The following is a 12,206-nucleotide window of genomic DNA, read 5'->3' as shown; positions in this document are numbered from 1 at the left end:
GAACAAGTAGAGTATATGTGATCACATTCATGAATGACACACACAAACGGGTAAAAAAATGAAAGTACTAGAACAGGTTTAATAACTAACCGCTTATAGCACATTAATTTCATGAATAGCTTCTCCTGGAAAAAATACAAAATGGATTATTCAGCTGAAAGAAGAAACGCATATTATGCTGAAAAGTAGTGAACTTCGAATTAACAGGTAATCAAACATGTACTCAATATGTATGTACTCTAGCTGTCCTTTCCAAAACATTCAGTCATTATACCATGCGATATAAGACATACTGTCAAAACGAACTGCAACAATTACTTAAATAACTACATAGCATCTCTTAACTAACAGTAAATATAAAAACTTCATCATTATCCTCATCTGCATAGAAAAACTTCATTATTCATATTAGCATATTCTTCATATAACTATTCATCATCATTCATTATCATCTGCAAAAAAGACACTACATTATTCATTATTCATATTACCATTTACTTCATACAACTATTCATAGTATAGAGTTTCTTATTTCTAGCATATTTCATCACTAAAACTAAGATGTGTAGTTCTGTCTGACAGCCTGCATCAATCGCCTCGTATTCTGAAAGAAAAATAATTAGTTAAGACTGCTATCATACGATGTGTATAGTATATTCTTGTTAATGCTTGTTAATTCTGATCCATTTACTCTTCATGACGAGGTATTGCATTTTCTTTCGTTCATTCCGAAGGTGAAATTCCCATTTCATAGTAATCCACTGTGGTTTGTTTAAGTTATTTCTTTTACACGTTATTGCTTTCCGAAAATGATGAATAAGGATTAATATCTTGCATTTAAATCATATACTCATTAAATAAAAACTTGTTTCTAGTGATATAATTAAGCATGCAGCATAGCATGACAGAAAACGTATTATGTCAAAAACATAGAGGGTGTTCAGGTACAAAAATGTACACACAGTCTCATAATGCAGTAGCCAAAAGTGTAGAATAGTCAAGATATTGAGATATCATAAGGAAAAATGTCGAAGTCGACTGGTGTTTGTTATATCTTAAAGATTTCGTAGTGCATACAAACGAAACAGGAAAACAATTATACATACACGAAAAATGGAAAATGCGCACGGTCTGATGTGTAACGACAAGAAAAGCGACCTGCTAACCTTACCTTGCCGGTTCTTGCCAGGAAAAAATATGATAATCATCAGTAAGTAGTCATATAAATATAATTGCATAAGTGGTCATATAAAAATCAGGAAAGGGCATTACAGTGTGATAAATCAATAAAGGGTTTAATATTGGAGACATAGTGATTGCCTTTGCTTTTTCTGATTCTCAAAGTTTCGACGTGTACTACATTGGGGTGAGAAATGCTGCGAATTCGATATGGACCTGCGTATAGAAGCTCAAATTTACTGCATCTACTCTTTCATCTGTTGGATAAATAATGTGTGCGTACTAATATCTTCTGTCCAACGTGAAAGTGACGGCGTGTACAAACCTGTTTTTGCTGTCTTCTCCGGCGCTCTGCGGCACGTTTGATGTTGTTGAGTGCAATGTCAATTATTTCATGGTGTTGTAGTCGACGAGATATAGGAAAGGATACTAATTCTTTAATTTTGTTAGGTGGTTCAACATTTTTCAATATAACAGTCGGAGATAGCATAGTAAATTCATTTGGTATCGAGTTAATTACATCCTGGAATGACAGTATGTGTGTATCCCAATCAATATGTTTTTTATGGCAGTGTATTCTACACAGTTTACCAATTTCTTTCATTAGACGTTCACAAGGGTTCGAAGAAGCGTGATACCTGGATATATAGATCGGAGAAATGTTTCTATCTCGTAACATACGTGTCCATATAGCAGATCGAAACTGTGGTCCATTTTCGGAAATTACTTTCAATACATGCCCTACATGAAATAGAAAATGTTTTACAAATGCATTCGAAATAGTTTTAGCAGTAACTTTGCGTAACGGTGTGAAGGTTACAAATTTCAAAGTGAGTTTAACAGCGACAAAGATGTAACAAAAACCTCTATTAGTTCTGGGAATCGGACCAAAAATGTCTACAGCGGCCATGTGTCTCAATTTAACAGGTATAATTGGATGTAACGGAGGAATATGTGAAGTCGTGTCTGACTTAGCTTTCTGGCAGATTTTACATGACGCTAAAACTCGTCGAATACGTTTCTCCATGTTGTCAAAATAACAGCTCTGTCTCAGTATAAGAAAACATTTTCTGGCTCCATAATGTGCGTAACTTAAATGAGTATACCAAATTGATTTGTTAACCAGTTCGTCAGGAATGCATAGTAACCAGTTGTTGCTGTCAGGGTGAGAGCGGCGAAACAATGTTATTGCGTATAGTGTAATGGTTTCTGATGGTAACATTATTCCTATCCTGCCAAAGGTGTTTAATTTATTTCCATACGTTGTCTTTACTCTGCTCTTGTGCTGTATCTCGTAATGACGCCGAAATGAAATTTTCAAATGCAACTTGTTGAATATACATAACGCTAAAATTTGCTTGGCAGAAGTTGGTTGCTATGTCTTGCTGATTGTTGCTGAGAGAACGGGATAGTGCGTCTGCTACAACATTTTGTGTACCGGGAATGTGAACAATTGTAAAATTAAATTCCTGTAAATAACGTTTCCATCTGCTTAACCTGTCGTGTTTAAATTTTGCGGAAAGTAAAAACTGTATCGCTTTATGATCTGTGTAAACGGTCGTATGTCTTCCATAAAGAAAATGCCGAAATCTCGTAAATGCCCATACAACACATAATGTTTCAAGTTCTGTAACAATAATTGCGTTCAGCAGGTGACAGAATGCGACTCGCAAAGGCGATGTTTTTAATTACTGTAGAACCATCTTCTTCAATTTCCTGAAAAATGTGTACGCCTAAAGCGGTGTTAGAACTGTCGGTGGCAATGGAAAAATTTCTAGTAAGATCTGGATGTGATAAAAGTGATGCATTCAACAAAGCTTGTTTCAGATTGACAAATTCAGACTGCGCTTGGCTATCCCAGGACCAAATAGTGTTTTTACCTGTCAATTGACATAATCTAGGGGTGTCTAAAGCAGTGTAATGAATAAATTTACGAAAAAAGTTAATTAAACCCAAAAAGCTGCGTAGTTGTTTCTTCGTCGTAGGAACAGTAATGTCACGTAAAGCTTGAAGTTTTTCCGGGTCAGGCGCAATGCCTTCTGCTGAAATTACGTGTCCAAGAAATCTTATAGAAGTTTTGCCAAAGTGCGATTTACTGAGATTAACTGTGAGTCCTTGTGCACGAAAAGTTTGCAACAGTTGTTCAAGAATCAGATTGTGTTCAGACCAGTTAGCTTCTGCAATACGAATGTCGTCTACATACGTTGTGATTCTGTCTTTGAATTCCGTGGGAAGTATAGTATTCAAATCGCGAATAAATGCTGCTGAAGAAATAGTTAAACCGAACGGTAATTTACAAAATTGATAACAGTCACCAAAACAAAGAAAAGCAGTGTACTTTCTGCAGTTCGGATGGAGCTGAATTTGCCAAAATCCCGATTTCAAATCTAACGTGGAATAAATAGCAGTACCATGAAATTTTTGTAGAAGTTATTCTAGTGTCTGTGGGCGATCTGTTTCATTAATAATAATGTCATTGATGTGACGCGAATCAGGTACGAGGCGAAGTGAGCCATCCCTTTTCTTAACAATATGGAGCGGGTTTATGTACGGACTAACTGCCGGTTGAATAATTCCTTGGCCAAGCATAGCTTGCAATTCTTTCTTACCTTATGTCGGCTTCGTCTGGTGTATAATAGTTGTGTACGTACGGATCTGTGAACAATGTGGAATGACAGGCCATGTTACGTGATGCAGAAATGACCTCTGTCCGATTAATTGTTTGTTCTTCTGCAGATAAAGAGTGCTGAAATTCTAATGCCAGTTGTACATTTTCATCCTTTAACATTAAGTAGGAATTTTGAAAGTCAATAATTGCGTCATGTTGTACCAGAAAATTCGTACCTAAAATAACGTTTGTTGTCAATAAGGGAACAATCCAAAAATTTGAGTGAAACGTATGACCTGCAATATAAAATGATAAGTGTGTCTGTAACTTTACATCTACTCCTTTACCAGATACTGCTCCTTTTACTTTAGTTTTGCCTAATGGTAATGTAGGATAGGTATTCTCTTTGTTACATTCGTTGAAAGTTTCCTCATTTATAACTGACATAGGTGATCCAGAATCGATTACTGCTGAAAATTTGGATGATCCAATCTTTACTTCAATGACAGGGTGGGAAATGGTTTTTTAAATAACTGGTTTTTCCTGCAAAAGAGTGTCTCGGATGTCGTCAAAAGGAATAACATTTTCGTGAACAAGATTCTGTGTGTCAAAAGTATTGCTTGCGTTGCTGCAAGATGCAACCTGTACTGTATCTAGTCAAATTCTTTCTGACGTGCTGTTATTCGCGGGAGGATGCTGTGGCATTTCAACTATTTGTACTGTTCTGTTATTTCTTCCTGACGTATTACGTTCGGGATGATACCGACTGTCTGGTTCATTCATGATAATCTGTTGTTGCGGATGATTCTGTTTCTGGTAAGACCGACTGTTACGCTGAAAATTGTGTTCATTAGTTTTACGTCTGTCATGATAGTCATTTCTATACGGTGCATTGCGATATGAGTTGAAATGGTGTGTTTTCGGTACGTAGTTATTTCCTTGTTGCTGCGCGTTACTATTTGGCGGAGCCGACGCTATACGTGTAGGCGGCGAAACATTAAAGATTGGTTGACCTTGCACATTACATTGTTGGTTACGTATGCTAACCGGCTGGTTTTGTTGCTGTTGTTGGGAAAAACCTCTATTGTTACCAAAATGTGGTTCCTGTTGCTGATAATTTTGACGATACTGATGATTAAAATTTTGTTTGTTATTAAAATTATGCTGGTAGTTCTTGCCATTTCGGCAGTGTCTAATAAAAACTGTCACTTTCGGTAAAACTTGTCATATCAGGTTTTCTTTACTCATTCCTAATTCTAGATAGTTGAAGAGCTGTTTTGACAGATATAAAGGATAGTAAAAGAGAAGGCAGCAGTGCAGAAAACTAAAGAGGAAACAGCACTACTAGGGCTCGGGGCCCTGTGTACGCTACGGCACATATTCATCGAAGCGTAATGAATCCCCTGAGGTCTATTACGCGCTGCAAATAAATTTTAGTTTCTGAATTACAGGCAATGCCGGTGAAAATTCAAAAACAAATTGTTGTATCCAGTCCAATGCTAGTTTCTGCATTACAGGCCAAGCTGGTGGAAATGCAAAGGCAAATTTTCGTATCCAGTCCAAAGCGTGTACCTGTGCTCTATCATTTTTAAATACCTTAAATTTTCTCACGGATAGAAAGTGTTTGTAATAAAAATTATCGTCTCTGTATGTCTTAGCAGGTTCAGGATTGCATGAGAATCTGTTTGTCTGTGTCTTTTCGGATTGTAAGTCGCGTGGTCTCTGTAAATTACTTAAGTTATACTGGCTGCGTGGGTGTGACAAATGTTCGGAACGTGGCGTATGCTGTGACGTGTTAGTGACTGAATGAATTTTCATTTCTGTCACTTTAAAACGTTCGTCAATTTGGCTGTTCTGTTGATCAAATCCCTTATCGACTTCCGCATCCAGCGTGTGTGAAAGTTCTGCTGACATTAATTTAAACTCGTCGCGTAACTGTGTTGCTTTTTCAGAACATTGTTCAGTGGCTGCACTACTTTCATCTCTAAGTAATTTCGTTGTGGCTACACGTATACTACTTAATTCTCGTACAACAGATCTAATTTCTTCACTACTGTTCCTAGCATAAGCCTTACTTTCCTCACATAATTGTTCTTTAGTGTCATAACGTTGCACCGAAACGGCTGTAATCTGTTCACTAAGTTGTTTGTTCTGTTCATTAAGGTTGTCGTGTTTTTCGTTCGACTGTTTGAAACTTTCATTAAATTGTTTGCACAATTCATTAATTTGTTTATAATTATTGTCTAGGTTTTCACTCAGTTGTTTGAAATAGCTGTCTTGTTTTTCATTAAATTGTTTGTGCTGATTGTCTATTTTTTCATTAAGTTGTTTGAAATGGTTGTCTAGATTTTTATTGCATTGAAGTAATAATGCCATAACTTGATCCCAGCCAAAATTAGTGGCTCTATTTTCTATGCTGTGTGTTGATGTATCTGCATTTGTCGCGTTTTGTGTAACAATTAGGTCATTCTCTGATTCACAAAAAGGTTTGCCAATTGGATGTGCACTGTTAGTCACTACCTCGGAATCAAATAAATCTGTCGTACTTTGACTACACTGTTCATTTTCGTTAGAAACATTTATCTGTTCGTTACGTAAATTTTGCAAATCAGGCATGTCAAACTGGGCAGCATTCATTGTATCGGAAAGTGCCACGTCATCAATTGTTACATTTACTGTGGACATAATTGAATTTATTTGTTCACCATTAGGATCAAAATCATTACTAGTGGTCGGTATGCACTGATAATCAGTAATTAGACGATTATCGCTATTACACTGAGTGTTGCAAGTATTATTGGTCAAATTATTTGAGTCGGCTATTTCACTCATTGCACATTGCGATGTACTGTTAACAGTTTTTCACGGCATTTTTCACAAATCAAAATTAAGCACAAAATGAAACAAAGACAAAGGAAAAATGGAACAAACAATTACAACAAAGAGCAACAAATTGCCGATGATCTGTGAAAGAAAGAGTGACAAATTAGTAAATGCGTTGCGCCAGATGCAAACAACATTTAAGTAAATAAGAGCAGATATATGACTGCTTCTCAGAAATTCACAAAGAAATACGATCCTGGCCGGTTGTCGCCAAGTGTAACCTCCCCACAAAATTATTTCACATTTTATCTCCGCACAAAATTCTATTCACATTTAACCTCCCCACAAAATTCATTCACATTTAATGTTACCTCAAAACAGAAAAATTCGTAAACCTCTCAACAGTAAAAATTATAATTATGTCATTCACATTCATGTGTAACGTCCCAACAAAAAATAAATTTACTAACCTGGTAATGATTCAATGTAACTAACCTCTCAATTAAATTGTCGCTCACTTATGACTTTTCAATAATTCACTGTGAATTTAACCTGGTAAATTTTGGACGACAGCAGTGCTGCGTCATGGCCCTGAAAGATCATTCTGAATAAAAAAAAAAAGGAAAAATTCTTACCTCAGTGAAGTCGCCGGATAACGCATATATATCTGCTCCTACAATAAATTTTTCTGGCACAGCCCCGTGCAATGCTGGCCGATAGATTTGTCATTTATGAAAGGGAAACAACTGATTTTTCTTTTGCAATAATCGGGATGATCATGGATGGGAGAAATTAGTAAATTCTTTAAACTGAAATGAATGGTTGTTAAAAGTTACTTTTTATGAGGAAAATTATTATTATGAGATTTTTAAAACATTTACATGGGACTTGAGATAACATTACTACATATGCGCGAGGCTGCTTTTTACCTTATACAATAATACTCAGGCTCCGGCATCGCTGCACCACGACCGGGCCAGCCGACACGATACACCAGACCAGACCAGAGCAGACTGCAGTCTAGCAACAACTTACTGCTACTGCTACACAGTTCCTACTCAAGACCACCTACAATACATCAGACCACAACACAGAAACCAAGATGGCGGCCGTCTTAGGCCAAGTATTTCAGCGCTACCCTAATACGAATAATTTGCAAACTTCATAAATGAAAAGTAGATTCTAAATTGCGTAAGAAATGTATTGTTATGTATTTTTCTATCTTCAAACTTAAATAAAAAGTTGACACTAAAGCCACAAATTACGTAATAAGAACTATGACGAAGTAAAATTATGAGATGCAATTCAAAATCAAATCCAAAAAACTACTACAAAACACATATAAATGGCATATGCGGACACTAATAATAATTTGCACAATAGAAACTACATAGCAATAATAAATGAAGCGTGTAACTAAAGCACAAAATTGTATTAAACAATATGCAGTTAATTCTAGTCGCTGTCCTTACGTAATATGTTAGAAGTATTTGATTTTGAGTACCTGTTGGATTTATTTGCTGCTCAGCTTGGTCACTTTGCGTTTTGTTATTTTTGCTGCAATGTCTTCATGAGTTCCTCTTTTTTGTTTGACTAGTGTTCGAGCAATTTCCTTTGAAACACACTTTTCATTCAACAGTTTTGTGTAATTATTAATAAAAATATTTGAAAGCACTTTAATACTTTTCTTGATTATTGTCTTTAAAGGAATGCCACATTTGCACACATCACTGAGGTTACTAACGCCATTTTCACACAATTCAATTCCTAAGGCAAGTACTGCATCTCTCTGATTTTCAAGTTTTAGGAATTCTGGTTCATATGTGCTGCTAATCAGAACTTGAAAAAGTTTGTATATATTACAACACAAGGAAATCATTATAGGACACTTCAATCCCCCACGATTCAGTTGGTTGAAATAGGAAAGGAGTTATTTGGTTTCACACTGCAACAAAATTTCATCCTGTGTCTGCAACATTTCTTCACAGCCTGAACATTTTCCACCTTTTTGCAGCTTCTCAAGCACTGTTTTGCTGGTGTAGCTAGCAATACAAAGCAAGACTTTCAAGTCTTCATCTATCATGGGAATGTTTGCTAGTTCCTCTAGAGCAGATTCTAATTTATCTAAATTTTCATACTTTTGGTTTTTTATGCTGTAATTTACTTTTGCTGCAAAATCATTTAATGTAAATTCACCATGTTTAGTAGATCTGAGCTTTAGTAGACTTATTACTTTCAGTTTCCTCTCAGATTCCAAGATTTGCTCAACTGAACATTATATGTGCAGCCACTTAGCCTTCTATAAGCTCCAAATCTTGCTTCCAAAGCATCAGTTTTTAATTTTGCTGTAAGAATATAGGACCAGTTGTAAGTGTTAAAAATGTATCTGCATAACTGAACTGTTGTTGCAAGTGTGTGAGAGAAAGCAGTGTATGTTTCATTGGTTAATTTTCCATGAGTAGGCAATGCATGCCAGATATCAAGAAATGTTTTCAAATTTTCAAGAAACACAAGTTTGGAGTCAGTAGGTCCAGTGATTGGGCTAGAATTATCATCTGATGTGTATTTGCCTTTCATGGGATGCTGTACATTAGAAACTGTCCACCATTTAATGATTAATTTCAAAAACTGAATAGTGCCATCAGAAATCTCAGTCCCCTGACTTTTCAAAATTTCTAGTGCTGCCACATTTTTAGAATCAAAAACACTGAGAGCAATGGTAAAATTCTGTCTCTCAATAGAAGTTGGATATACTGCCTTTCTCACTAGCTTTGGGGCAAGTTTCAACAGTTTATTTTTCTCAGAATGAAACTGGTTCCTCAAATCTGAAAACTTTGCTTCACTGACAGTATATTCACATGCAGGATTCCCTTCATCACTGTGTAGAAAGGTATTGATGAAAGCAAATGTATCCTCAATATTTGGCATTATGAAGGATTCATTTTTTGCATTCAACCAGTTATTTCTGATACACTTAAGCAAGTGCACATTGTCAAACAGAAGAAAGAGAAATTTGGATGGAGTGACTGGATTTGTAATACATGGCTGTAAAGTGCCACCACACATAAGCTGATACATTTTTCTATTAGTGCTATGGTTATCTGTTACCAGGTATATAACATCATACTGAAGCTCATGCATTAACTTTAATACATCAATTGTCATTTTCAGTAGAGTATCAGAATTAACATTTTTTACAGGAAAGAGAGCTATCACTTCTTTATAATCAGAACGTAAAGATGATGCCATGAAAACCTGCATTGCACCTGCTGTTGTAGTATCTGAAGTATTCTCAGCAACACCAAGTATCTTTCCTGCCTTATAAGAGAATTTTGAATCAACATAAACTTCATCTAGCATCACTGAAATTACCTTGTCACTTCCCTGAAGAAATTTATTTTTTTCCCTCAAAAAAGCTACCTGTGATGGACCAATACAGGGTTTATTTGGACCCATTTTGCATAGAAACTGCCTTAAATAGACAGGATGAGGTAATGTTAATACATTTGTTTTTCTCAAGTTTTGGTAGACACCAGAAAATGAAAAGCAAATGGTTGCTGCCCATATCAAAAGCTCAGGAGAATATCTACTTTGCTTTGTTATTGCGAGTTGTAATTGCTCCAAAACAAATTCTATTTTAGGTGCTATTTAACCGTCAAAATCACTACCAGTTTTTAGTGCTTGTTTGAGAACATTGACTAAAATTATAATCTTGTCAATGGTGCCAGTAGAGTTATCTGTGAAACTATTTAGGTGACTCACCAGATTATCAAATTTCGTCCACTTGTCACATTTCAAGTTCTCTTCCTCCCCAGACTGTAGTATCCATTTCAAGGTTTCCGTAGGCAAACACACATTTCTGTGAAACACTTTTACTTCCAAGGAACTTGATATCTTGAAGCACACTGAAACTGATGGCACATCACTGACTGAATCATCCTTTAATTTAATGAAAGATACGTAGTCATCCTTTACTAAAATTGTAAATGGAGAAACATTCCTTTTCTGCACTTTGCTTTTAAAATGCTGAAAGTCAGGTATATTGTCATTTTCGCACCACTTACTGAAACTACATTCATCACGTTCCAGTAGCTGTTGGGCACGATCTTCAGGATTCTTCCTTTGCTTAGGAACTGGTACTGTGTGATAAGAAGGTTGATTAGGAAAGATGGTTGGAATTGCATCATTTGTTAGTTTTGGTATTTTTCGTGGCACACGTATTGGTTCACTATTTTCCACAGGAAAAATGTCTTCCCTAACGACAAACCTGGGTTCAAATGCTTAATGCACACCACAGCTTTATCGTTCACTTCAAAATTATCTCTATGAGTTAGTTTAATCCACTTGTTCCTCAATGCTATTTCCTTGGGAAACTTAAATGTTGAGGTATCGTATGTTTTGCCGTAATTAGATTTACATCCTGGTACACAATAGCTACAACCCATCACAAGAACAGTTTACACTTTAAATTATGCCGAACTTACTACAGAATATAGAAAATAAATACTAGCGTAGCACGTTTGACGACATTCACAGCATATAGCATAAAAAAACAGCTAGTAATAAATGCTTTCGCTTCTCTTGAACGTCACGTATACAATGTTACATACACGCGTTATGGAAACACAAGCACGCTGGTTTGTTTCCCCCACGATTGCCGCCATATTGTCAACTATCGATATCTGCCTTAAGGTCTGATTTATTGTAGATGGTCTTGTCCTACTGCAGTCAACACTGCTCTCTGGTCAGAGATCTTACATATCGCAGGCAGCGCATGAGCAATACATCGAAATTACATCTGCTCGGACCTCTTACAAGGGATGTCGAACATGGCGTGAGAGCACAAAGACAGAATGCAAAGCCAAACAGAATAATCAAAGAAGTGTCACTGTGCATCAGATACGCCACAAACTCATTTTTAGATGGTAAGACTCACAGTGTAAAATGGAGTTATCCTACATCTGAAGTTATTGAGTTGTAAAATTCGTTTCCGCCAACTGAACAACATTTTGAACATGTATTTTTAATTCTGTAGAATTAAGATATATATAGTAGCATACAATTTCTTGGTTTCAACATTATTTGAGTGCCTTATAATATAAAACTAATGTAATTCAGTTGTTAAACAGATTAATGAAAGTTATAATATTTAAACATTACAAAGCAAGTGGGAAAGGGAAACTACAGGTAAATATTTCAGCAGCTGTTGGGACGAGACAAAATAATAAATAGTTATTATAATGATGACATTGAGCAAAGTGAGGAGACGTTTATGCACTGAAATTACAAGTCACAGCCCATCACACCAAATCACCATTCGTTTTATATTGGTTGAAGAGCATCAAACATTGGCTGAAGAAATTTGATATTGCACATATTACTTGCATTTTCCAAATCTTTAAAATCCTGTTCATAACACTGATTTAATTTCTTACAAATTAAATTTGGGTTGATAAAGTTAAAATAATAAGTACTTTTCAACGTCTGCTATCTTCCAGTTATCTTCCCTCTAATACTAGGGCCCTCAATTTATATACTGCTTGCTCTGAGGTTTTGAAATACATAAATGTTACTTTTGAAAGTAGATATTTTTAGG

General features: G+C 35.8%; 1 protein-coding gene across 2 annotated transcripts in view; it reads left to right on the top strand.

Moving 5' to 3' along the window:
• Positions 1-12,206, top strand: part of LOC126251829 (uncharacterized) — a 364,384-nt gene that overhangs the window by 313,841 nt on the left and 38,337 nt on the right. The window lies entirely within an intron of this gene.

Source organism: Schistocerca nitens, chromosome 4, assembly GCF_023898315.1.
Source record: "Schistocerca nitens isolate TAMUIC-IGC-003100 chromosome 4, iqSchNite1.1, whole genome shotgun sequence".
NCBI classification, from domain to species: Eukaryota; Metazoa; Arthropoda; class Insecta; order Orthoptera; family Acrididae; genus Schistocerca; species Schistocerca nitens.
Note: the sequence above shows the minus strand (reverse complement) of the source record. Positions and strands in the feature narration are given on the sequence as shown.